This window comes from Melanerpes formicivorus, unplaced genomic scaffold (genome assembly GCF_026170545.1).
Source record: "Melanerpes formicivorus ecotype bairdi unplaced genomic scaffold, bMelFor1.0.p_v2 SCAF_32, whole genome shotgun sequence".
In the NCBI taxonomy this organism is placed as follows: Eukaryota; Metazoa; Chordata; class Aves; order Piciformes; family Picidae; genus Melanerpes; species Melanerpes formicivorus.
In genome coordinates this window covers 1,125,441-1,147,195 of record NW_027142384.1, presented here as the reverse complement: position 1 = coordinate 1,147,195, position 21,755 = coordinate 1,125,441, and the positions used below count along the sequence as shown (strand labels likewise).

Sequence of the window (21,755 nt, the reverse complement as noted above, 5' to 3'; positions counted from 1 at the left end):
CCTTCCTGGAGGACTTGCTTTAATCTTTGCTGTGCTAAGGCCTGTTACAACCACGGTAGTGATTTATCTCATCTCTCCCCTTGCCTAATCAGTCACATACCTAATTGGCATTTGCAATATTCTGGGTCCCAACATAGGATTTCAAATTGTTTAGCCCTGTGTCATCAGAACTGCATCTGGAAAACCAGCAGTGTTCCTTCTAGTTTTGGAAAACCCTAGGAAACAACATAGAAGGACCTACACCTAGGCTAGTGACTTCTGCAGCTGTGACTCGGCGTTAGCAGAGGGCCACAAGAAGTTGCCAAAAATAGATGCTGTTGTGCTGACTATATTGGGGGTTTATTTCACACTCCCTTGAAAAAAATGAGTAACGCTCACCTGGGCGATGCAAAAGTGAGTTGGATTGGCACTGGTTGGCAATGGGATGGAAAATTAGTATGTAAAGAACCTAGTGATTAAGATAATAAAAACAATGTTAAGAGTCTTAGGTGAAGCCAAGTTTTATAGCCCTCAAGCCTTTAATTGTGAAATTGTTGGCTCTCATTTTGTTTCTGGAATAGAAATCTATTTAAATGACTTAAGCAACCCAAGTTTCAAGAATAACCCCGAGCAGACTGTTGTAGTTGTGACTGAGACACTGAAATGAATTAGGTGAATACTTTTCAGTCTAATTGGTTCGATTTGCAAACATAACCCAACAACTTCAGATCCTAAAGTGTTTCGTATGAAAGCAATTTCTAACTTTGAGGAAAAAATAAAATGCATTTCTGAAGTCAAAAGGTAATTGGAGTGGAAATAAGCTCCCCAGCAAAATACTGAGATTTAAAAATATTCTTTTAATTGCTTCTCCCCACTGAAGGTTGGGTGAAAAGTGATGGATTCATCATTTGGGGAATTACAGAATCACACAGAATATTAGGGGCTCGAAAGGCCCTTGAAAGACCATCTAGTCCAACCCCCCTCAAAACAATTGGGCTCAACAGTTTTTCCCTTTTCCTAGAACTGCATGTCACTCCAGTCATTAATATTCATGTAGTGCTTGAAATCCCTCTACCTGAAGCACAGTGTGGATACTGCACACTGCTGTTCTTGGGGGCTAATTTCACTTTACAGCTCAAAAGATGTAAAAGCTGGTTGGCCCAAAAAGGAGAAACTTTTCCTCTTCATCCATAGATCATATGTTCTCAGGATGAGTTTGTTCACCCAGAAAATTTGGTAGGAAACCCTATGTTAAAAAAAAAAGAATAGTTTTATGCTGGGTAAATCATGCTGACTGACTCATCCAACAGTCCTAAGCTTTGTTTCAGCTTGTGAAGGCTGGCAGGTAGTGGTCAGGCCCTTGCAAATAATATTGTCTCTTCCAGGGTCAGTCACTCTCCAGTTCTCACTTCTGACCCCTGTAAACCCAGCAGCACTTTCTAGTTTCTTCTTAAGCATTTTCATCATCTTCCTCCCACACTTCTCAGGTCTTCCCAAGGCTACAGCACAACCTGTTGGAGGGGGACCTGGAGGTGGCACTGGTCTTTTTTAGAGCTCTGTGTGTGACATATGCTTTCAACAGCACAGATGTACTTTCCTGCTGCTCCTCTTGGACAATCCTATCAGTTCAGCAGCTTCTTTCCTTATTTATAAAGGGAGCCTGGTGACTAAGCTCCTAACTGAAGTACCTCAGAGATTCAGGATTGCTTTCTTTGGACCAAAAATACACTCCTTTTTTTTTTCTTTCCTTTTTTTTTCTTTCCTTTTTTTTTCCTCTCCTGTCATTGGTGAATAAAATGCAGCAGGGAGTATTGTTGGGAATATGTCAGAATAGGGTTGAATGGGTGTCAGCCCATTTTTCTGGACTGGCAATACACTTATGGTAGAGTGCAGATGGATACTCTCCATGAGGATGTCTGAGCACTTACCTGGGCCAGAGCACATAAAGGCAACAGGAGCTCAGAATATAGTGATTTGAATGGAGATTATTTACAGCCTTGGGAGCAGACTCAAGAGGTTATGGCTTAAGATAAAGAAATTAATAAAACTAAAAGGAGAGCAGGTTCCTAGCAATGAGGTTATTTGGGAGGTTTAACAAGCTCCCTAGGGAAGGCTGTTGCTGTGGAGAACTTCAGGAAGAGACCAGAAATGTTTTTGGGGAGTTTGGATTTTTCCTGTCAAGTAATCAGTTGTGTTTCTGCCAGCAAAAGGTCCTCTCCAGTCCCAATTAAACAAGAACTGACCTGAATGGATTGCTCTGAATTTGAACAAAGTAATTTTTTTTTTCCCCAACTGGCAAGTGTTTCATGTATTTTCCTTGCTCTTCCTGCCCTCCCCCCTGCCTGCCCCCCACCCCCATTATTAGTGGTTTGGGTCAGACCAGAAGCATATGTTGGAGAATCTGCCAGAAAAAATGTTTTCACAACTGATATTTTCTTAAAGGCCTTGCAAAAATTGCCAGTCAGTGCCCTTGGAGACAGAAATCCTCTCTTCACAATACAACAGGTACAGAGCAGACACCAGACACCGGTTTTTTTCTTATCATGTATCAGACTGGAACTGAAGACCTGCTAGTGCTGGCTCCACACTTCACCTTGTCTTTCACCTTCCTTCTGTGATGCCCAACAAGCCCATGATGTTGCCTTTAGAGGTTTATTTTTTGACCCTTGAGGAGCAGCACTTCACCATCTCTCTGTGGTCTGGCGAGGCTGTGGGTGGAGTGTGGCTGGAGAAGTTCAGAGGGACTATTTGGGGACTGTGGGGGCTTTGAACTGAGCTGAAATGTATTTTGTCTTCTCCTAATAGGTAGTCTTGGCAATCAGCTGTCAGATGGCCTGGTCCTTTTGTATTGATCTTCTATTATCCTGCTGCAGAAACTCTTCTTTTTTTAGAGGGGGAAGTGTGGTTTTTAGGGGATGTTGGCTTTGTCATCCTTTCTGGCTTGTTTTGAACTTCACTTCCCAGAAATGAGAGACACTGCTTCTCTTTCACCCTCTTTTCTCTCCCCTGCATCTGCTTACTGCTAATGAAGTATTCCACCAAACTTTTCCTTCCTGTGGATCTTTGCCTTGCTGTTGACTGCAAACTTAAACCAGAAGTTTTCTTGTGGTTTAAGGAGATACAAAGTTTCTTCACCAAGTGGATTTACTCACATCAAATACCACAAAATCCATATTCCAGATGAGCCACTTGCAAATCATCTCCTCTAAGCACTTATTTTAACAAACTTGCAGCGTTTCATCCACTCTGTGGTTTTGCTCTCTTTCTGAAACGCAGCTGAAGCCAGGAGGTTTAAAAGTTGTCAGGAAAGAGGACATACTGTTGAACCAACTTCACGTTCTTGGAAAACACATAAAATTCAGGGACAGGGACAAGCCTACAAACTGGAGCCCTCAGTATTTCCAGGGCTTGTGTTTGCCTCAGCCCTCTGAGCTCTGTCTGAACTCTGCTCCTGAATCCAGCCTCCTGAAAACTTACAGCCATTGAGACCTTTGATTTCAATCTGTATGTGACAAAAAATACAGAGCTGGTTGTAGCAGACCTCTGGCAACTGTGCTGTTAATGACAGGAAGAAAGCAAAGCTCTTCAGCTGATCCATGACCACTCAGCTCACAAATATTATTAGAACCACAAAAAACTTTGAAAGGACTTCATACATTGCAGGGACAGATACTACTCCACCATCTGCCTCAGTGGTGATCTGTGTGATTTACCTTCCTAAAATCAGATGCAGAAATTCCCATTATTTTCAGAGTACAGGATGGTTTCTTTATGTATGCATGTAGCATTCCTTGACTTTACTTTCTCTCTAATGACCTATGAGTATCTCTTGTCTCATGGAATTGAGTGTTGTTTGCTTGTTCACAGTTTCCTTTCCTTCCGTTATCCAGCAAAGAAAGTTTGTTTAAGTGGCTTTTGTGAACTCTTTCAAGATCCCCAGAAGGATGATACAGGAAACAGAGAGTTTCCTTTCTATACAAACTTCTAGGGTGTTCCCATAATAGCCTGAATTTTATCTGCACTGAACAGCCTGCAACTGGACAAAAAATTAATGAACTGTCAAGGCATCAGGCAGAACACAATTAACATATCAGAGAGAGGAGAGCTTGTAATGAAAAAGAATACTTCACTTCCACAGCACCTTTTATCCCATGTTGCCAAACACTTTCTATGTTTCAAATTACTTTTCAGGCTGGGCATGCTTGAAGCATTCAAGCCTGAAATTTTCCATTAATTGCTCCCTGCCTCAAGTTGAATTCATTTTTTTGGAGAGAAGTGAAGTTACAAACAAGCCTCCAAACCCTCTTTAAAAGTTGCAGTCATATTTCAATGAGATTAAAGGTAAAGAATTAGTTTTATGAATGTTTAAGCTTTCTCCCTCTTTATTTTGAAGAGCGCTTTTGCACCACAGGAGGCTGGAACATGAATGAGATAGGCAGCATAGAAGCACTGCTGGGAATGAGACTCTGTTGCTGTCTCTGTGAAAACGCACCTGGATTTGTTCAAATAATAAGCCACAGATCAACCTCCACTTGAGAGTGATAGAGGGAGGCTTGCACCTTGGTTTTGATGCCTGCTGACTGCCATGCCTGTAGTTTCTGCAGCCCCCTGCTAAAAGCAGCCCCTGTAAGCAGAACATCTGGACAGGGCAATGACAAAATGGATTCTCATCTTTCATGATTTCACCCTGGGTGACCTGGCACAGTGGGTGAGATCTAGGAGGATTGTACTACTGGGAGGGAGGGCAGGGCCTGTGTTGACAGCTGACAAGGTAGAAATGTGAGTCATTAAAAGGCAAAGACCAAACTGTAAAGAAACAATTACTTACATATTTTAAAAAGAGAATAAATCAGATCTGGAGGGCAACTTCGCCTCGTGGTTGACACTCCCTACAAAAGCACCATGTTATTCCAGAAGTCTCCCATGAAATGAATAAACCTTGCCAGGAATAATCAGAGATCTGGAATTGTATAATTGCTCAACTAAATGCAGGCAGAGAACAGATAGGGAACCTGTGCTTTGTTTTTCCTGCCCACTTCCTTGAGTTCAGGGCTGTGCGGTGCTCAGAGTGCTGGTGGCTTATGTTGGCTAAAGCAGTCAGGACATCAGGGAAAAAAATAAAGAAAGAAAGAAAAAGCTTCTTAGCAACAGCTTCACAGTATCTGTTGTTTTAAACTCCATTCATAAAAACAGTTAGCTGTACTGTGGCAAGGCAGGCTGGTACGCTCAGCATACTCACGTCTGTGAGCAGCACAAAGCTCTTGACTTGCTCCAAGCTGAGTGCCGGCAGATTTCTTACCCTCCCAGTAGTAATCCAGCAATAAAAAAAATGGCTTTAAGCCACTTCAGACTCTAGTGCTCCCATTAGTATTCTCCAGTTACAGAGATCAAAAGGCTACAAAGGGCAGTGCAAGTGAGGGGAAGGAGGAGATGCAGGCAAGAACTTTGCCTTCTCTCCTAGAGGCGTTTGGTCCTTTTTCTCAAGCAGCAGAGACCAAGTTTGGGGAGCAGATGTCACAGCAGCATGGCTTGGATGGTTTGGCACTCCCATGTCATGGGAGTCCAGTCACTGTGTCGGGCAGTCTTAATGGCAAGGCTGTGGTGCCTTTATTTAGTGATAATTCACATCTGACCAAACCCCAGATACTTAAATCTGCTGGTGCCTGGAATGGCCAGTCCCAATGCAGAACCACCTAGCTCTGTATGGCCACAGGCTGGAGCTGATGTGAAAATTGTTTGGGTAGCAGCAATCAGCACAGCAGTATGTTTTGTTAATTTCCTAAAACAGCATGGGGAAATTTATATATATATATATGTCTACATCTATATACATTTTTTTAAATCAAGAAAAAATATTTGTGACTTTTAAAATCAAAAGTTTTGTGTTTACTAAGACAAGGGTGTCTTTAGCAATGAGAACCTATATTTTATTCAAGTCAAAACTTCCTTGTGAAACAGTACTAATTAAAATAGGCTCTGAGGAAAAGTAAAGAGGTTCTGCTAGAAAAACCTCAAAACTAGGGGTGGTTGATCACATACTTGGAAGGCTTGGAAACAAGAGTGTGGTGGAGCTCCAGTACATTTGTCTTCCAGAAGGGAAGGTTACTAGGGATTTAATCAGTCCTCAGAAATACCTGTGGCAGAAGAAGGTTCCAGGTGCCACCCCTGCCAAGAAGGTGTCATGGTCTAATCTATCCAGCAAAGGACTACAAGAGCTATTTGCTGGAGACGGAATCAAGAGATGTGCCCATTGGAATTAAGGATCAGAGGTTAACTAGCTGTATGAACATCCTACTGAGGAAGTCATCCTGTGGGTTCCTGAGGACATTGTCATCAGATGTTTTAGGTGACCGACTAAGCTGCTCACCACGTTGTCATGGAGATAACCTGCTTTTCTGCTGATAGCAGAGGGAGGCCAGGGCTCCTACCTCAGGTACCCAAACCTCATGGCTGTGAATACCTCCCAGGTGCCTGCTGTAGGACTGTGCCCTACGTTTGTGTTTCTCAGTGAAAGAGCCACCTTAGTTCTCTGGGAAAAAAGCAAAACAAGGACAAATTTGTGCACTTGTGCTAGTCTGTTTTCATTTGCAGCCAAATTCTGCCTAACTTCGAGTGTCTATTTCTTCCCCACTGGCCTATTTCTGCACTGGGGCACATGTTCCTTTTTGTTTGATTGTTTTATTTCTTTTAATAACAGTTATTGTGGTTGTTTCACAGTCCACCTGGTGATATACTCATCACTCTGGACACAATAGGACACTGAGCTGAGCAGTCTATGAGCAGACACTGTATGTCAGGTTTTGGAGCTTGCTGTGTGTTGAGGAGAGAGGGCAGAAGGCTGTGGCAGAAGCTCCTCGGCTTTCCTTGTCCCTTCTTCAGATGTCACCAGATCGCTGTCACATGAGCACACTGTGGGTGGGGAAATGCCTTGGCTGCTCTGAGCACAGTGCTGTTGGCTGCCCAACCTGTTTTCTTGCACAGTAAATCTATGAATACAGCCTGACGATTACTCAAGGTGTAATCTAAACCCACACTTCAGAGATGTGGCTCCTGGCTGAACTCTCCTTGTCCCTTGCAAGGCTGAGCAAAGGAGTTTGATTAAACCAGCCATGAAAAGAGAGTTGCTTTGTGTAGCAGTGTTCAGGAAGGTGCATGATGCTGCATCTCTGTTGAGGGTACCAACTTCTTTGGCTGTGCTTTTGCATCTCTCTTGTGAGACCCCACCTGGAGTACTGCATTCAGCTCTGGGCCTTCCAGTGTAAGAACGACATGGACCTGCTAGAGTGGGTCCAGAGGAGGGCCATGAAGATGATCAGAGGCCTGGAAGACCTGTCCTACAAGAACTTGACAGACTTGGGCTTGTTCATCCTGGAGAAGATGTTCATCCTGGAGAAGGCTCCAGGGAGCCCTTATAACAGTCTTCAAGTACTTAGTGAAGGCCTTGGAGAAAGCTGGAGTTGGACTTTTTAAAGGGTGTTTAGTAATAGGACAAGGGGTGATGGCTTTAAAATGAGAGAGGGCAGATTTTATTAGGTATCAGGAAGAAATTCTTCACTGTGAGGGTGGAGAGGCACTGGAATAGGTTGTCCAGAGAACTTGGGGGTGCCCCATCCCAGGGAATGTTCAAGGCTGGACTAGATGGGGCTTTGAGCAGCCTGATCTAGTTGAAGATTTCCCTGATAACTGCAGGGGAGTTGGACTAGGTGTCCTTGAAGCTCCCTTCCAAACCAACTCATGCTGTGACTCTGTGTTTCTAGGATCTGCACGGTGGTCAGCACAGCTGAACAGAGACTGTATGGATGCATAAAATGAAATTTTCCCTGGCACAGAAGCCAGAGATGATTCTTTTAGGATATGGAGGACCTGAGCTTGGCCTACATTGAGCCCTGTCCCTGGGCAATTTAATCATGTCAGCCAGAAACTTCTATGGATTTACTCTTCCATATGTAATTGTTTGATAATCACGTTGCCATGGCTACATTTGAAACTTGCAATAAATGTGTCATTTCACACATTTACATCAAAAAGAACTCTGGGACATACAATTATGTTTTGAACACCATACTCACTGGGTTTTTTGGGGGGTGGGGAGTGAGAGATATAGGGCAAGTTTAACAGCCTGGAGGTCAGATTGTTGAAGTCTTGTCTATAGTAGGTCTTACTCAATGCTGGCATCAGGATAGTTGTCCTGCTGGCGTCTAAGCACTGTCACAACAGCACTGGGTCAGTAGCCACACCTGCTGCCAATGTACCTGGGAGCTGCAGGGTGCTGAGACTTTTTGCAATTCAAAAAGGACAAAGTTGACACAAAGTTCTGGTGTGCCTGGAATTCAGGAAGAAGGACTGAGATAAGAGTGTAGCATGAAGCTCTGCTTAGGGATCTGATACTCTCTTCTATTCCCAGTTTGGTCTCGTCATTCCTTTTTCAGCTCTGTCCTCTCACATCTTTCTTGCTGGCTCCTTTTCTCCTCTGTTCCATCCTCTGTTGTCAGGATTGCTCCCTATGTCACCAGCCACCTTGTCCTAGTGTCCTTGTCCCACCACCCCAGGCTACCATCCCATCTGCCCTCAGGTTCTTTTTCCCAAGTGCTCTCCTATTGCTGATGGATTCTTGTCCTACAGACAATTTCTCTTAATCCCATGGGTAGCTCTTGCCTTGGTCCATGCCTTCTTTTCTGCCTCTGGCAGTAGTCAATGGCAGGTAGGGGTTTTTTAGAGAGGCGATGGTGACAGGGGTAGCAGAGAAGAGGCTGTACCAACTTCAACCAGCAGCACCTGAATGCAGTGGTGGATGGCACAGATGCAGCCACTGAACGTCAGATTCAGAGAGCAATTTGCATCCAGACTCTATCCCTGCTGATTTAAACACATTTTTCAGGAACTCAAGACTTGGACAGTTCTGCTGCCTTTATTTTTTTTTCCCTATAGCAACAGCATCTGGAACAGTGTCAGCACTGAGGCAGGGCTGCAGCTGCGCTCCTCCTCACTCAGAAGCACAGAGGTGCTGGAGGGTCTATAGCAGTAGCAGAATATGGACAAAGCAAATGTTTCACTTCATCCTGTGAATTTACGGTGTAGAGAGGAAATTTGACTGAGACAAGAGCCCAGTACTGATAGTTTCGGTGAGAAACTGGAGAAAGTAAAAAATACTGGAAAAGCTGAAGAGATTTTTTTTTTCCACAGTTGTTTATACAATTGGAAAAGTTAAGTAACCCTAATTATATAGGTTATTAGTGTTAATGAGTCACCACCTTACTGTTATTATTCCTGGTTTCTGTTGCTATAGGACAGGAATCTGCAGCTGTGCCACTCAACAAATCCTTAAATTTGCTATTCCAAGATTGAGACACAGGAAAATAGGTGGACTCAGGTAAACAGGGGAACACTAGGAAGGTGTCTTGTGTGGCAATCTGGGCATTATACTGGGGGCAAAGACAAGTTTCTATCAGGGACTTGGGAGGTTTTTGTGGGGGTGATTTTTGGCTGTTTCTGAGAAGCCTTTCCAAAGATGGGAATGGCTGTAGTTAGAGAAGTCACAGGGCTTTGAAAGCAAAGACCTGAGACTAATGGAAAGGGAGGAGTCAGTGGAGTGATACTGACTGGAAAAGAAGATAGCAGAGACAGGTTAGGAGAAAAATGTCTGTTGTAATACCCTGAATGGATAAGAACAAAGCATAATCAGAGCCCCTGCAAGGTTTAACTGCAGCCTAACTTCATGGGCCCTGAAAGAGGCGTGAGGTGGCATTGAGGGACCACATCTGCATGCCAGGTAACAAACACATCATGTTGGCCACTATGGGTTTAGAAGATTTAAGGAGAAGGCTTGGGACAAAGGGGATGTCAAAACTAGCTTTTTCCAGGCTGATCTTTAGATGATAATTAGACATCTTGTTATCTGTGATGATTACTTTGTGATGGTCTTTCCTTACTGAGGGGCAAAACAAGGTTGCAGGGTAACCTGAGATCTCACTGGAGAAGAGTGTGTTTGCCTATGTGTTAAAGTGTGTGCCAGCTCAGTTCTGCTGTTCAGTTCAGGCAGCAGCACGAGCCAGTGGGGAGGAGGCAGGAACATGCTAACCCTCAGTGTTTCATTGATTAGTTTCAATTGATCAGTTGTGTAGAAACAAAACAAATGAAGTTTCCGGTCGCTTGAATGTTGCAAAGCTGATCCTGCACTTTTGGTTCCCTCTCTCAAAAAAGACTTTTTTGAGATGGACAGCTGACCTCAGAAAGAAAAGGGAAGATCTACTAGAAAAATGGATTGTCAGGCAGATTTTCTTTCCCTCTCAAATACATACACCTACTAAAACTGCCACAGGAGTAAGCACAAAGGAATGCACAGAAGTGAGCTGCCCCAGGAGTGTGAAAGTCATCCTCAAGCTTCTGTATTTCCTCCAGTGCAGTCTCTCCCTTTTGGCACAGACTTTTGTCTTCCAGTCTGCCAATCTATGCACCTTGGTTTCCAAAGTCTGGGTGCAGAGGGAAGCCCTCACCTATCTCTCTCTGGCATGGGTAAAATGTGCCTCTCCTTTTCAGAGCTACTAGAATCTGGCCTTTCCTGCTCAGTTATCTGTTTCCCATTATTTCTCAGAGCTTGGGTGCTGAATTCCACCAAGGCTTCAGAGGGAGATTAGCATGGACTTGTCTTGGCCATGGATGACCTTCGTTCATTGCTCCTAGAGGATCAAGGAGGAGAAGGAAGGAGGGAGGTGTGAGGGCGAGGGTGGTGGGGTGGTGTTGAGCTATAGCTAAATCCTGTTCTTGGTTCTCAGCCAGTAAAGAAGGAGATGTGTGCCTAAATGAACCCAAAAGGCACCATGTCGTGAGGCACAGCACATCCAAGCAGGATGTGGTGGCCTCTTCCCAGGTGTCTGAGCTACCACACACTCTGGCCGTGCTCCAGCAGACAGCACAGTTGAGGGATCCTGGGGACAGTGGCAGGGCTGCTGCCAAGGGGCTGAGCTCCCCTCTGGATAACTGGAAGACACCAAAAATGCAGGTCATGAATGCTGTCTGGAGTGAGTGACCTGGATGTGTCTGTCCAGACTTCAGACAAAGAAGCAACATGGTCCCAGCTCCGTTGCTCACAGGGCTGTGTGCTGGAGGCCAAAGCGGATACTGCACAATGTATCTCTCAATGTAGTTCTTGCCCAGCCGCAGAAGCGGCCACTGTTCTCCTTGGTCCCCAGCACGGCTCTGTGAACCCATCTGCACAATAGGCTTGTCAAAATGGATGCCAAGAGCATCCCGCCTCTCTGCCATTACTGCCAAAGCTTCCTCTGCAGACAGAATGCAGCTCATTATGGGGGAAATTCAGATGCTTAGGGTGTTCAGATAAGAACTATGTGAGGTATTAGCAGTTGTAAGTATTCTTTCACTCTTGAGGCCACTTCATTTTTGGACATAAGCATGCCAAGCCCACCTTGTACAGCACTACTGCTGTGGTTTTCATAGATTGCTAGAGGAAAGTTAAGCTGCATCTTCCGTGGTGTGTTTATCCTTGTTTTGTCTATTGGCTTGTGCATGTGGGAATTGTTATGCAGAACTCCTCCTCCCTTCCAAAGCTTAACAAAACCTCTGGCAATGACAAAGTGAGAGGAAGCTGGCTCATCCTCTCCCTCAGCTAACAGGTATTTGCTTGATGTTCATGAACAAGGGAATCAAGCACAGGAGTCTCCAGCTGATGACATATTCATGGTCCCAGCCAGAAGCTGCTCTTGTGCCTAACAATTAGCTAAGAATTATCTCAAATACCCTGAAATAGGTCTGATGGGACAAGTAAAGAAGACTTAGAAGGTTACTCATCCCCCAGCATTGCACAGCAACAAGGCTCAATCCACCTTTGCATGACTATAGGATTTGCTTCTTTCCCTTGTAAAACTGTGTGATGAAACAGTTTTCTTCAGGCATGTACCATTTCTGAGTATTATTTAATGTGTCACATTGAAAATAAAGGAAAAGGATTTTTTTTTTTGGGGGGGGGGGGTGTGTGGATCAAGTTTTATATCCTCCCATTTTTGGGGTTTTTGATTGTTTTTTTCTGGGGTGGGGGGTGTTTGGTTTTTGGTTTTGTGAGTTAAAATAAACTGACTTTTCAGGGTGAACAAATTTGGTCAAGGAAGGACTAGAATATTTGTTTTCTACTGAATGAGACAACATGGGAAATTTTTGCTGGATTGTCTGGAATAAATACAAATTTTCCACTGCCTTTCAAATCAGAGCAGTGTACAGGGTACCAAGGGGCAGACTACTGAGAAAGGCAGCTCTGAGTTTGCTTCCCTTTCCCTCCTGCATACAGAAATGAGAGACCTGATGAGACTGCAAGCTCAGATCAAAAAGGAGTGGCTGCCAAGGAGCAGAGCAGCTCCAGAAGACACATCCATCCAGCTCTTCTATATGGGAAGGGACAGAATGTGGCCATTTAATTCTCTTAGTTAGGAACAAATAACACAGATCCATCACTTACAACTAACCAAGAAGTACAATTAATGTATCTGATGATGCATCCTGGCTGCCCTGAGGACAGCAGAATTTGATAGATTAGGCCAAATAATGCCTTTAAAGCTGCCTATTTTCACAGTAGCTCAAACTGTGTCAGAGTGGGCACAGGCTACGTTGGACCAGAAGTGTGTGGGATGTCATCCCTGACTTTACAGGTACTATCCATTTTCCCTCCTCATCTCTTTCGTATTACCAGGAATTTAAATAATGTAGCAAAATTTCATGAACACCAATAGCCAGTGCCAGTGCTGAAGGATCAACACTGCTTCTGCAGTACAACCCACTGCATGCAAACTGGGACGAGTCAACATGCCCTTCCTGGGAGGGCTGTTGTGGTGAGGAGAAGAGGAAGGATATGTTATTAGACCTCAGATTTCTATAGGAAGGGGAGATCTTGTCAGATTTCTGCAGAACTGGTCATGTGAAATGGTTTAGTGCTGGATTTTGTGTCCGTGAAGATACACTGCTCAGACTCTGCTCACCAGCACAGAAAGACATTAAGTGATAAGTGAGAGCACTCCCACCCCTTACAATTAGAAAAAGACCAAACAAGCTGGCATGAGATGGTAAATGCTGTTGTGTGGTGTTCAAGAAAAACTTGTTTGTGTGGGATGTACTGGAAAAATTGCTCAAGAATGGTGCATTCTCATAGAAAGATGATCTGGCTGCTGTTCAGGTCAGTGTTTTTGTGCTGGAGCTGCTGGCTATGTGGTTGCTTCATCATCTGCCTGCAGTTGCTGTCAAAGTGTTTGCTTTGTGTGTCATCTAATGCCCCTTGCTCTGGGGTGTTGGAGGTCTTTGCCCTCACCTAGATTAGGGTCTGGATCCAACAGCATCTTGCACTGACACACAACTAAATGGCAGAGAAATCCTGTGGATGTCACTACAGGAGAGCATCTCAGTTTGCTAATGGTACTTAGTCCCTTAACAGAGGGAAGGTGGGAGGGCTAAAATGCCACACCAACTTCAACAGCAGATTGTAACTAGGTTTTCAATCCCTGCCAAGCAAAGTAGTGACCATACCTCAGAGCTGGATAAAGAGATTCCTGGAAATCTAGATTATGAATCAGCATTAGGTGCTGGAGGAAGTAAACAAGAGGAATGTTCAGTTGTTCTCTGAAGCCTATCAACAAGCCATGAAAGGAGAGGCTTCACTCTATCTCCTTAGGTGAAAGCTGGAGGTAGAAGACAGCTGGAAGGTCTCCTTAAAGCCAGAGAGCCATAAGCCTTCCTTCCTACATCCTTCTTGCTCTCCTACCACCAGATCTCCAGATTTTCTGACAAAAGCAATGTTGTTCTATGTGTTCTATGCTTGGTTCCTGTAATCTTCAAGACTAGAAACATCAACACAACTGCCACCATAGCCTTCAGCACTCAGTCCCTGTGGTTTCACAGGGGAGGTTTAATAGGCATGTTTTAATGTGGTTGCTCAATAGAGGGCCCTTTGTCCTCACAGCATTAAACAAAATCATACGGACCATAAATTTATTGCAAAAACTGTAGTGAAATAAAATGAAGTAGCAATCCATGGCAGATTTCTGCTTCTACAGAGGAAGAGGCATCCTTATACTGCCGAGTAGTTTGGTTTACAATTGTTCCTGAAGCAGCCACTGGGAATTAGAGCAGAGTAAAGTTATGCAGGAGGAAGGTTGTACTTAATGTTCCCTGAGCTACTGCTTTTTAAAAAACAGTTTTCACAGCGGCTGCTCCCTTCCTTATGGAAGGAGAGATGCAATAGAGTTTGCAATGGGAAGTTTAATAGAGAAGTGGAGAAGCAAAGGTCCCTTTTCTTGCAAGCACACAAAATGTCTTGTCTGTGGCTTTGTGCACTGGTAAGCATAGGGAGTGATGAGTTAGTGCCATCACATGTACAGATCCTTACATACCCTCACCCCCACCGTGCCCTGGGAACTGTCCCAGCACACACCAACAGCATCTCTCCCTTTTGATTCCTGGATGCCTCCTCTCTGGGAGGATTTGCTGCTATTTGCCATCCTTTCTGATCTCCATCCTGTCCAAATCAGCTCTGCCAGGTCTTCCTCCTTGGCATTTTCACTACGTCAACCCAGCTGGAGTTGAACATTGACTCATGCCTTGCATCCTCGCTGCATCCAAGCAGGAGGTCCCCTGGTAGCACTGGGCATTTGACATCAGCTTTTGAGAAACAGACACCAGATTTATATATGAGATGCCAAGCCCATGAACACTGAAAGCTTCAGGATCATCATGTAAATCCAGCCAGGGCTCTCCTTTTAAAAGCACAGCACTGCGTAACACTCATCAGCCTACCTACCCTAATACAATGGCTGCAAAGTCGGACTTGTGGTATAAGGAGAAGTTCACACCTTTTCCCCTCAAGTACAGACACACACACACAAAACCAGGGCATTGAAAACCTCCCCTGTGACTGAGCCATTTTGCTTGCACAAATAGCGTTTCTGGAACGCCCAGGCACTCAGGTGGCAGGCAAGCCAGCTGGTTTCAGTGGTGCCCATCACCGTGGGGTCTGGGCTTTGCAAAATAGGCCTGTCTTTGAAAATATTTTTGGGATTATTATTATTTTATTAAGACAAGACAAGCCCTGTAAGCTAAGGTCTCTTCTCTCCTGACTGTCTCAGAAGGTAAAATGTAACAAACTGTGTTCCCCTGTCCTGAGATTATGCTACGGATTCAAAACACCAGCTTGGACTAGTAATTCTGCATCTTAACCAGACTCCCCGGCTGCCTCTTTTAGCTGACAGCCAACATCCTCATCCCAAATTAACCTGACCAAAATGAGCTGCAGCAGAATTCATGTAATTGCTCTTCTTACTCCAAACGGCACAGTTTGCAAAGGGGACGTTTCCTGCAGTGGCCAGACCTGCAATATTTGTAATTCTTAAGATAGGGGTTGCTGCAGTATCTTTATTCTCATATCCTTTAATCTCATATCCTGCCTTTAGCAGCACCCACTGGCTGCAGCCATCCTGCAAAATGCCCTCTTTCCATCTTTTCCCAGGCAAGCAAGGCAAGAGGCTCCAGTAAGAGCCAGCAGAGCAGTTGTTTGTTTTTTAACAGCCACCCGGCAAGAGCCGCATCCCCCCTTGGAGACAGACATGCAACTTCTACCTGCACTGGCAGGCGCGGAGCACTCACGTTGGCGGCAGCGCGGATCCCTTTGAACAGCTTAGCTGCGATTCATTTTTAACCCCGGCCGGCGGATCTAAGCTGCTGTCCCCAGGGATGGAACTGGAACGGAGGTGCCTGCGTGACACCTAGGCATCCAGACGCCGGCTCGCCAGCTGACATGTCAAATCAACGTCGTAGTTAGCAAATATATCAACAAACCAAGCTACCGAGCGAGCAGCCCACACACCATTGGGACCAGCTCGCTCTGCAGCTTGTGGGGTCTCTGCTACCCGGGCAGGCAGCTCATGCCCCTGTGGCTGCTCTTGGCTTTGTGCAGCCCCGTCCAATTCAGTGTTGCTAGCCGGCGTTTTCTGCCCGTGTTTAAAATAGCATCAGGAACGTTCCCTGTTGATTTCCCCAGCAGTGCTTGCTGAGCCGTGCCGGGTACCACAGCTCCTGCAACCTGCCTCCATGCAGCATGTTAAAAACATTTCCTTGCTTTCTTCCTCCAAAGGAGGTAGGTGGAGGGGGGGGAAAAGCCCTGCAGACGCTTCTCACCCAGCTACCAGCAAATCCCAACCTGAGCTAATTCTGCCATGGCTGAAAGCAGAGGATGTTTGCAGTGCATGAAGCTGATTTGCTGACTTACCCTCCATCTCTCTCAAGAATGCCAGGTGAAGAAGCCGGCCTCTCACTCAGGAAATAACCCACAAGAAGCCCAGCAGCAGCCACTGCAGAGCTTGCTCAGAAGTTTGCTCTCTCTGTCACAGTGTATGCAGCTTGCCAGGTATAGCCTGGATGAGAACACCCCGTGCTTTTCCCAAGATGAATGAGATCAGCACATATCCAAGCAAGAAAAATAATAATAATAAAAAAAAAAAATCCCTCCTAATATATGTGATGGTTTTGGACCCAGAGGTAAAGTGTGGATCTACAAGTTCCTGTGCTTTACAGCTCAGGATTTTCTGGGACAAATTTCACAGAGAGGAGTTTCTCCTCTGCCTTTGGTGGCATTACATGTGTGTTAAAAAGAAAGCAAATGGTATATCCACGGGGTTGGCAGGAATCCTGTCCTCAGCACTGTGAGATGGAGGGCACATGAAGGGTACCATTACAAGCATCAGAGATGCCTTGATAAGATGCATGCTGATGCCTTCTGACTCAGGCCAGTACCTTGCTGTTAGAGACTCTGCATGGTCCAAGCAGATCCTGATTCTGCTGGTCCTGGCTTTTCTGAGCAAGGTTGTTCAGATTAAGCTCTCTTCCAGCTGGCTGCTTCATGACTCCCCAGGCAGACAAAGTGCCTTTCTGCTGCCAGGTCCTTCTCATCAGGCATTTCTCAAGCCTCATCACCTGCCTGTCAGGGAGGGGGACTGTCACTGTGCTGAAGTGCTGAGGTGACAGGAGGTGCAGGGAAAGGACATAAGCTGCTTGGGGGACTCACATGGGCTGAAATCTTTTAGTGGCAGGGTTAAACAACATCACCTACCTCTGGGGTATCTGTCCTTGTGCTGAGGAGATCTTGTACTCTGTAGTGTAAGAGAACCATGGCATAACCAAGAGTTTTAATACCTGCCTTGGCCTTAGCTAGTGGTTGGGAATCTGTGTGGCACAGGGACATGGCATTTTCCTTTAGTCTTGGCTAGGCTAAAAGTTGCTGCATTGGAGGAAAAAGGGAAAAAAAGTTAGATGATTTGCTCATGATTTGGCCCTCAGCTTGTGGGGCTGAGAAACCAGCTCAGCTCTCTGAATCTCTGCTCATAGCTTTAGATATGGCAAACCTCCTCCCTTTCTCTCTTCTGAAGCCAAGGGCTAGAAGTCACCTAGGTCCTGACTTCTGCTATGGACTCTCTGTGTAACCCTGAGTGTGTTTCTGCATCTCCCCCGCCTGCTGATCTGTACAAAGCTCCTGTGCAGCTCATCCACACAGGTTCCCTGCCTCCCACACCTGTCCTCGTTCCCCACTGGCAGCTGAGACTGGAACTTGGGTTTATATGTGGCTGAGACAGCTATGTGAATAGGCTTGATACAGCAGGCTGGGGGGGAAAACCTGATTCACTCTGGGTGGCACGTCAGTGGGATGCAGTGTGGCATTGTGCTGTGCTCTCCTGTAACCCTCCTGAAGGCCAGGTTTGTTCTTCTGGAGCAGCAGGGCTCACAGCTGGCTGCCAGCAGGACCCCAGGGGAAGGTTTTTGCCACCTGCACTTGAGGTCTGACAGAGCCTCAGGCAGCCTGTTGCTTGTTGGAGCAAGCTGGCTTCAGCTGTTGGATGTGCAGGATGCCCCACTGGTGGTGAGAGAGCCAGGGAATGAAGCAACCATGTAAGGCCAGAGAAGCTGCAGGAGAAAACCCCATTCAAGGGCAAGAATTGTAGGAGTCCTGGGCTGGTCCCCTGGTCCCCTGATCCCAGTGACCTCTGAAGTCACAGCAGATCCTATGATGCAGAGAAGCAATGCTGCACTTGGAGGTGTGGGCAATGGGAATGGTGGGTCTATCACCTGACTCTGCCTTAGACCCACAAGGCAGCCATGGGCATGTTTGGAAGCTACACACAAGACTGAACTAACCTACCTCAGATAGGCACTTGGATTAATTAGTCAATACATGTTAAGTGCTGCATAGATTTAAAGCTCTGTTTAACTGTTAAATAACTCAATCATCAGTGGCTGCGTGGGCTGCCTGAGGCAGGTAGTGGATGAATCAGCCAGTCTCTGGCAAGTGCAAGGTAAGGAAAGAGAAATCTTTCCAAGGCTGTGTGACAGGATGATGGGTTGATTAGGGGACATCAACAATAAGTGAGGTTGCTGGGACTGGCAGCACTTAGAAAATTCTACAGGAGAGATCAGATCCTGTGCAGAGCAGCCTGCTCTGAGGGAAGCAGGGCTCTCTTACACTATGGAATGGAAGGAAGTGAATTCATAGCAGAATGAGCTTGAAAAACCACAAGGAACTTCTTTGAGTTCTTCAGGCTTGTAATGGCTAAGCCACTCTTAAAGAGGTGGGTTTTGGGCTGAACTGAAATGTTTTAGGGGATGTGAGACTGATTTAGGTATAATAGGAAGCGCTTACAGGCCATGGACTCACCCATCCTCCCTGTAGGGACCAGCCCTGTGTTATAGGTTTGGCTGGGCCATGTAGCTACTGCTGAGGGACCAACTTGCATTCTGCAGCTCAGTTCTCCATGTAGCAATACAAGCTGAGAGGCCAAGGTATCCCACTGGGAAGAGTCCATCTACTAGACTGAGACATCTCTTTTCCTACTACCACACAACATGTCCCATCATTCAGGGGTGGATTTCAGATCCATACCCATCTCCTTGTTTCTGAGCTAGCAAATTCCAGGTTTCACAGTCTCTCCATTTGCCCCTAACCCCTCTGCTGTCTCTCCATGTGGGAGCTACCTATGTATGTCATTGATTCTGCTTCCAGAGGCCTCAAGGATGCACAGGGACCTTTAGACCCTGTAGATGTGGTGCCTAGAGACATGATTTAGTGGTGAATTTGGCAGTTCTAGGTTAACAGTTAGACTTAATGGTCCTTTCCAATCTATGACCTCTGCACAGGGAAGGAGTGGCCTCAGAGTCAGCTAGGGCCTTATCATGAAGAAATATCTTCCCTGCAGGTGAAATTCACTGATACTGAGGCTTAATCCCAGGGTTAACCTGTTTGCAGAGATGACTTCCAGCCATCTATGACCATGGCACCTCAAACCAGGCAAGATAGGGGACTCACTAGCACTGTGCCTCATCCACATACATGCTCTCAGGGCTCTCTGTGAGGCTGGATCTGGGCAGAACCTATGTGCTTGGCACCTGTCTGGCAGGAAAAAAGCCTCTGAGCTCTGCTCTGGTGAAACATCCATATTTTGGGAACAAGGAGCTGGCTGGAACGGCCTGTATGTTGTGACAGAGCTGCTTGCCTGAGCCAAACCTCACTGCCAGAGCTGGGATGGTTGCACGTAGCTCTTTCGGGATAAAGGTGTGAGCTCTGGAAGGAGACACAGCCAAACAAGCCCTGAGAATGGCCAGAGGGATAGTCTGGAGGCCTTAGAGGAGTAGCATAACCTTTGTTTGCTCTCTTACCAGCAGCATAATTGTTTCCCCGCAGGCTCTTATACCTCTGATGCCATCCTTGCCCTGCAGCTGTCCTCACAGAGCAGTATTGCGAGGGCCAAGCAGCCTGGATAAGTTGCCTGGGTCTCAGATTAGACCTGCCTTAGTCCTGAAGAAGCTGGCATTACAAGAAGAGAGCCCACTGTCCCAGCACCAGCTGTGGGGCTTGGCGTAGGTTTGCAAGGTACCCCCTGACCTCAGCCATCGCCCACGTCCTTACAGCCTACTTTAATCCTTTTTTAATTAAATGCAGAGGGGTGTGATGGTATCAGGAAGGTGGGAGGGGGGTGGCCTGCGGTGTTTTGGGCTTGGTGTGTGTGCCAGCCAGCTGGGTTTGTTATGAGCCTGTCAGATCTCACACATTAGCTTTCCACTCTTGCTTCTTTCTAGATCCGGCTGCAGCTCAGGCATTATGTGGATCACCCCCGCGGCTCTTCCGTTGCTCAGGGATCCTGTGGTGTCCCGCCTCGCAGGAGCTGGCACGTGAAAGGTGTCCACAAAATTCAGCAGCTAAAAGGTAATGTGGCTTCTCTGATGGCACTGAATGCTGGGGAGGAGGTTCATCTTAAATTAGAAGACAGCACTGGTGAAATAACCAGAGCAGAGATGAAATGGACATGGAGATGTGAGTCAAACTGGGAGTAAGGTCTCCAGCTGGTAGGTCACTGAGGTCATGCAAGAGGCCTTAATGGGTTTTGGATTTATTTGTGCTTGTAGGGGGTTATCACAGCTGTTTAACAACCCACTTGCCTGAAGTTTGGATTTGAGGACAAAGCAGATCCAGGCCTTGCCTCCCTCCGTACACAGTATCACAGTATCACAATATCCTCCAGCATGGGGAGCTGCAGATGCTCTGAGTGTCTCCAGGGATCTGATAGTCCTGGGGAGAACAAGCTGCATGCTGGACTTGAATGCAATGAAAATATCTGTCTCCAGACTGAAAGCAGTCTCTTGCTGGAAGGATGAGTTGCTCTGAGGACATACTGTCTGCCTCTTTCCAATTGCCAGTAAGAAGGCAGGATGACTGGAGCTGAGGTCTTAGGCTTCTGGCACTACCAAGAACACCAAAAATGTGTGTGTCGGGGGTCACTGGAGACTCTGACAGTATGTGTTGTTGAGTTCTAATAAAATTAGCACTCAGATATTAGCAGCCACAAGAACTGTGTGTCCATCCTGCACCCCCCACTATGATTTCTTTTAGAGAAACCTTCCTGGCAGAGGCAGGATACTGGACTGTCCTCTTCCAGCCCTGGAGTGACTCTTCTGTTGTTTGAATGTTTGAGAGGATCTTGTGTATCATGAGACACTGAGGGAAATCAAGAGCATCAGAGCAGGGAACATAGCATGGCTCTTCTCAGCCGCTGGGGATGACCAGGCACAACTGTGCCCAAAGCAGTCGTGAAGTGCAGAAGCAAAGGAGTAGACCTGAGTGATCTAGAGCATCCAGTGATCTAGAGCAGATGCCAAATACAGTCAGGCTCAGTCGGATGCCTTCCTGTTTGTAATGGATGGAGGCCGTGAACCACTGTGATCAAACACCTGGAGTAGCTGGTGGACAGCAGGTTCTCTGTTGCTGGACATCTCCAAATCAGCACAGCAAAATTATTGCTCAAAGGGAAATTGTGGGCTTGGTAGAGGCAGTCAGTTTTGCAAGAGAGCGGATTGCTTAGCACTGTAAACCACATGTACTTTAAACCCTGTGACTCTGAAACAGCAGCTGGTCACTGGTCCCTCTTAGTCAGAGTCATTTGAGAAGCTTTGTGGGTCTATTACACGGAGAACAAGGCTCCTTGCAGCATTGCTTTCAACATCTCTGATTTCTATGCAAATAAATGCGGAGAGAATTTGATATGGAGATGAAGGCTCCATCCTTATGCTTTGACCACAAACTGCTGAGCAAAAGGGATGCCTGAAAGGAGGGAGACCTGTAGATGTGCAACATCTCTCTCTGAAACACACCTGTTTCCCTGCAAGAAAAGCTTGCAGGGGTCCCACACTCAGTCCACATTCTTGTTTCCTAGACACCTTACTGAGCTACTCCCTTGGCACTTGGA

General features: G+C 46.1%; 1 protein-coding gene across 2 annotated transcripts in view; it reads right to left on the bottom strand.

Moving 5' to 3' along the window:
* Window positions 1–15,933, bottom strand: part of SLC45A4 (solute carrier family 45 member 4) — a 103,138-nt gene extending 87,205 nt beyond the window's left edge. The window contains exon 1 of one of the 2 annotated variants that reach the window (XM_068155449.1): window positions 15,589–15,933. The gene's annotated coding sequence lies outside the window, so the exon portion shown is untranslated. The remainder of the gene's footprint in view (window positions 1–15,588) is intronic. The other variant, XM_068155451.1, reaches the window with a different exon arrangement.
* Between the last annotated feature and the right edge of the window lie 5,822 nt (window positions 15,934–21,755).